The following is a 6,000-nucleotide window of genomic DNA, read 5'->3' as shown; positions in this document are numbered from 1 at the left end:
GTTAACTTTTCCAATTTCGAAAAGTGTAGTGCTAACTTGACACACGTGAAAAATCTTCAAAGTTTGACCAAACTTTCTAACTTCTTTTTCAGCATCTTTAGACAAAATTTTGGTATTCAGTTTTGTAGCCTGTCAAATTTTAGCAAGCAAATTGCAAGTTTTAAGTATCCTAGACTTACCGTTGATTTTTGGCAATTTTTTTTATTGACCATGCTCCGCATTTTTTTCCAAAAATTAACGGTAAGTCCTAGCATCTACAGCCCAAGCGCTTTCATTTGGCACCTCATTTTCGAAAATCGAACGAACGGTGCATATTTGATGACATGGACAAAAAATGTCTTTGGGTATTATACACTCTAAAAAGTGCATGTAAAACTACTACTGAAAAGTGTTTATTTTTCAACCAGAATCTGTTCAAGTATACGCACAAGATGTTCAAGATTTGATTTTGAACATGAGTTGTTTAAAATATACACATGAAATGTTTAAAATTACAAACATTTTGAAAGTAAAAATATATTTTTTACAAATAGTAAATACTGAGTGCCAGGGGCGCACGCAGGAATATATTTTTGGAGGGAAAGGGTTTATACTTCTAAATATATATCATCAGCAAATACCCAAAATTCGCTCTTTAAAATACATTTATGAAAGTTTTATTTACAGTATGAAATAAATAAATAAACTTTTTAAGTATCATCAATTGCATTTTATTTACATAAAATTTACAAAGAACTCAGACTATTTAAAACCGGCTTCAAAAAAGGGGAGGTTATCAATGTAGTATTTTTACTTCTTTTATTTATTCCACCGCATAACTTTGCACCGCGTGAACCGATTCCAATAATTATTTTTTCTACCGGAAAGATGGTACCTTAAGGGTCGTCTCGTAATTTGGTTTAGATCCGATCATTAAATTATGAAAAAATTAACGGTTAAAGATGCACTCAACTTTCAAAAGTAATACAAAATTTTACAAAATAATTTTAATATAAATAAATTAAATAATTTCACGAAATTTTTACACTTTTTTATTTGTTTTCGTCGATTTCTGGTTTCTCATTTTTTAATACTTCGAATAACGAAAATTTAACTGAACTTGTATTTTTATCATGTAGCTCATTTTGGTGGAACGAATTCGAAGTTAGCAAATTAAATCTTCGAATGCTTATTAAGTACATATCAGTGGTAAACTTTTTTAGGCTGTAAAGTGTAAAAACCAACAGTAAGGGCCGGTTACTCAATGTCTGGTTAACACTAATCTCCGGTTAAACATAGTTATCGACGTTACCGACTCCCTGTTGTATGCATGGAGTCGAAAACGTCGATAACGATGTTCAACCGCAGATTAGTTTTAACCAGACATTGAGTAACCGGCCCTAAGTGAGTTTACATTGCATATTTTTAAGACAATGTTTTCATTTGCAGTTAAACTTCAAAGAGCTCTCAAGAAAAAAGAAAAATTCTTACAAAATGACGCACAAGAAATGGAAAAGAAAATTTTTTCTATCAAAATTTCTTATATCATAATAAATTTAGCCCCAAAACCCACCCCTTGTGTGCGCTACGTGACAAATTTGATATGTAAAAGTAAACAGACAGTGTTTAATTTTGCACACACTAGGAGAGGAAACTGGTTACCTCTCTTTATATGCGTAAATTTAAACGAAAATTTTGTAGAGGAAGTTTTAAACATTTTATGTGTAAACTGTGAAAATGTGAACAATAAATGTTTAAAACTCAAAAAAACAAATTTGAAATTTGTTCTACGCCACACATATGATAAGTAAAAGTAAGCAAGCAGTGTTTAAATTTGCATTCATTAAGAGAGGAAACTGGTTACCTATCTTAAAATGCGCAAATTTAAACAAATATTTTTTAGAGTGTACATATACTAGAGTGCCAGCTACTGTCGAAATTCGACCGTTCTTCTAGTTTTTTCAGACCCTTGGAGAGGTTTTTTAACTTAGCACGTCGTTTAACTTATAATGTACAATGTGTATAATGTTAGTTGCCGGAAAATCTCCTGTTTTGGAACTAAACCTTGACTTAACTTTTTTATATCTTTGAAGGTCTTTGGCAGGACTTTGAATATAACCGATACATTCCAGCCGATAAATTTCGATAATTATAAACTTTGATGAATCGATAAATTTCGCTAACTTGATCATTTTCGTTAACAGAATTTATTTCAATAAATCTAAGCGCTTTCTCAGTCCTTTAATAACTCTGCTGAGAAAGTGTTCAATAAAAAATAAGTGAGTATAACGACAGGCTAGTTCTTATAACGTTATAAGCTTAAGGTGAATTTTATCTTTATTCTATCTCTATCCCTACCTACATACGTTTATCTTAATCAGTTTTCCTTTATCTTAATTTTTATACTTTCCTTTTTCCTGATATTTATCTTGTTTATCTTGTTTATCTTTCATATATGTACATGCATACATACTCCCCTCTGTCCTTAGAAAAGTAAAGTGTTTAAATTTACCTTGGTCTTCATCTTTGTTTTTATCTTTCATATCATTGCTTTTATCCTTTTCTTTATCTATTCACGTAGATGAGAGATGTGACGTGATTTTATGTGTTGTGATAGGATGTGATGTGATAGGATGTCATGTCATGTCATATGATGTCATACCATGTGATGTCTTGTCATGTGATGCCACGTCATGTAATGCCATCTCATGTCATACGATGTCATATCTTGTGATGTCAAGTCATGTGATTTCATATCATGCGATGTCATGCCATATAATATGATATGACATATGATGTCATGCCACGTGATATCATGTGATGTGATATCATATTATATGATGTAATATCATATGATGTCACATCATATCATGTGATTTAATGTGATGTCATGTCATGTAATGTGATCACCAGGGAACGGATTTTTAGGACCTAAAAACCTATAAAAAAGGCAAAATAAAATAACGAAATAGGCTGGAAAAGGCACAATAAAATAGCGAAAAAGGCAGGAAAAGGCACTGGGTATTGCAAAAAAGGCAAAACAAAATAGCGAAAAAGGCAGGAAAAGAAAGGCCCTAGGTATTGCAAAAAAAGCAAAATAAGGCACTAAAAAAAAGACAGAAAATACGAAGAACAATCAAAAAATACATTTATTTTAGAAATGTTTATATTACAAGTAAAAAGAGAAAAACTATGAACTAGTTTCATTATATGAAAAATTTGTACTTTGAATCTTTGACTATTTTATCCTTTCGAGTTTCTAACTCATAAAACTTTAATTGAACCACAAGATGCATTTTGAAGTTTTCTGGCAGCATTTTCATTTGATTTTCGCGTCCTTGAATGTACTAAATGTGCGCTCCACGTAAGTTGATACAAGTGGAGCACAATTTAAATATGGAAAATTTGAAACGTTCATATTATCAGGAATAAGGGCGTTTTCCTCGCCCTTTACAATTTTATCCACACCCCTTATTGTCTCCAGGCCTACGTTAGCTGAGAAAACGGCTTTGAATTTTTCCAACACCAATTTGGCAAGAGGTCCCTGGGCTTCTATAAGCCGTATGGGCATGTGTATATTTTTTAACCTTTAAAAAAAATTGTAAATGCTATAATCACTTTTTTAAAGGTAGAAAAGGCAAAAAAAGGCAAATATCTTAAAAAAGGCAAAAAAAGGCAACATCAAATGCGTATATATGGAATCAGGGAAAGCTAAACCGTGGACTTTCTTAATCGAATATACTCTATCTCTTTAGCAGGAAAAAAGGCAATTTCCATAAAATCCGTTCCCTGGTGATCACATTCCATGTTCCGATTATTATATCGATACCAATAAACATATAGAAAAAAAATATCACGATTGCAAAATCGAATAATTCATCGATAAATATCGGAATCATCAGTATCGATTATTATACATATCGATAAGAATATCAATTACTAAATCGATAGCAAAATCAATTATTTAACCGATTATTATACCGATAACAATATCCATTATCGTATCGATAAAAATACCGATTATTATATCGATAACAATATCGAGTTTCATATCGATATCAATATCGGGTTTTATATCGCTAACAGTATCGATCTTCATCCTCATCCTTTTCTTCATATGTATCCTTATTTTTGCATATTCCTCTTCACCTTTACCTTATAGTGTTTAAATTTACCTTGATCTTCGTTTTTGCCTGTATCCCTAGGCATCTTTGTTTTTGTTTTTATGAAAATTTGGACACTTTAACTCTGTTCCGGTATTGAAGCCCATTTTCGTGGAAACTTGGGATTCAATAACCCCCGAAATGCATCGCAATTACAAAAATTCTATGCCAAATTGTTTACCTGACTTTGTTAGTTATAGAGGTGGACTAATAAATAACTAAATTATTGATTATTTTTTATTTAACTTTGTGGTCTTGGAAGAATAAAATTAAAAAAGTCCGTAAATTTTGCTGAACTAAAAATGATAAATTTACCTCTATGCAGAAATGAAACAAAGTATAGTTTAGCTGATCGCCTTCTCCAATTTGTGGCGTAGATAAGTTTACTCCGCTTCCGAACGTCTATGGAACTTCAAAAGAACCTCTTCAATGATAGAAATATATCTGCCGAGGTAGATTGCTATTAGAAAACTTTGTTTACCATTTCGATGTTTCAAGGATCGAGTATCAATATTTATTGCCCAAATAGAAAAAAGTTGCCAAGGTTTTCTACAATACTGCATCTGCATATGTATGTACATATGTATGTATAATAGGGTGCCCATTAGGGCGGGTCGAAAAAACACAATATGTCTGATACGAAAATTGTATAAGCCTTAAAAGGTTCTATTTTAATACATTAAAAAAAAATTTTGACATTTTAAATTTTATTGTTTAATATTTTATCATACAAGTGCAACGTAACGCCAGATTGGAAATACCTATATGAATTTTATCTCAGTATTAATATTTTTTTAATAAAGTAACCCATCACGCCTCAGCAAACTTTAGTCAAACACTTTTGAAGTATCGGGGGTATGATGAATTTGTTTCACAAAAAATGAAACATTAAATGGAGTCACATTTTTAATCTTGCCTTGGAAAGGAAACTCAACCGAGACATTTCTTAAGCTATTCAAATTGTCTTACAAACTTCAAAGTAGGCCATTTAAATATAACTGTTTCTGAAAGGTAAATTTTTTTAGCCAAAAGTTTTGAGGGGAATCATAGATAAGACAAAAAATGCATGTTTCGCTTAAGAAAATAATAGGTTTTTTCGTAAGGTAGTCAACTGTTTGTACATTTGTAAATAAAATGTCTTTGCCCCACTTTAGATTTACTAATAACTTCTAATAGGATATACGAACCCCCAAGGTTTGGCGTTGAATTGACATGAGTTATTTAGCATTTTCGCCTTACAGCTGCCAGTCTGTCCCGTTTGTGCATTTGATGACAGCTGGTGTTGTAAATGATGAAGTTCTCTGGACCACTGCTTAGGCTGTTGTAGCTGTGACACTGTATGTTGACGATGACGATTCCAATCTTCATCTGGGCAAGCATAATTAAATACAAATTTCTCCAGACTATTGCCCATTTTGATAAACTAATTCTTGTATTCGTTGGTATTTAAAAACTGTACTGTTTTTGATTACTTTATGTTTCGTAATATTTTTTAAGATGTTATTTGGATACAGATGTTATGGATACATTGTTATATGTACATATGAAGCCATAGAGACAGAGGAGCCTATCTACAAAAAATTGTTTTCAACAATACGAGAAACAAGTATCTATAAATAATAAATGCGCTATTTTACTAAAAACTCCATTGTACCTTCGTGATGCTACTTATTATAGTAAAAGAAAACTAAAAGGACGTACCTCGTGCTATTACCTTTTCAATTCTAGTAGAGCATTTTTATCTGTACCTAAATTTTTTTGAAATGTAAGTTAAGCTACTCTGGCCCTCATGGCCCCATATCATAATTGGTTGTTAGTGTTCGTAAATTAAGTATGAATTTTTTATTGGATTGCATAT

At 31.6% G+C, this 6,000-nt stretch overlaps 1 protein-coding gene across 1 annotated transcript in view; it reads right to left on the bottom strand.

Annotated features, from left to right (window-relative positions):
• The window catches only part of LOC118734369 (inositol hexakisphosphate and diphosphoinositol-pentakisphosphate kinase), a 187,784-nt gene that overhangs the window by 166,317 nt on the left and 15,467 nt on the right, over window positions 1–6,000 (bottom strand). The window lies entirely within an intron of this gene.

Source organism: Rhagoletis pomonella, unplaced genomic scaffold, assembly GCF_013731165.1.
Source record: "Rhagoletis pomonella isolate Grant_MI unplaced genomic scaffold, Rhpom_1.0 Rhpom_scaffold_00002, whole genome shotgun sequence".
Taxonomy (NCBI): Eukaryota; Metazoa; Arthropoda; class Insecta; order Diptera; family Tephritidae; genus Rhagoletis; species Rhagoletis pomonella.
This window is presented reverse-complemented; position numbering and strand designations above follow the sequence as displayed.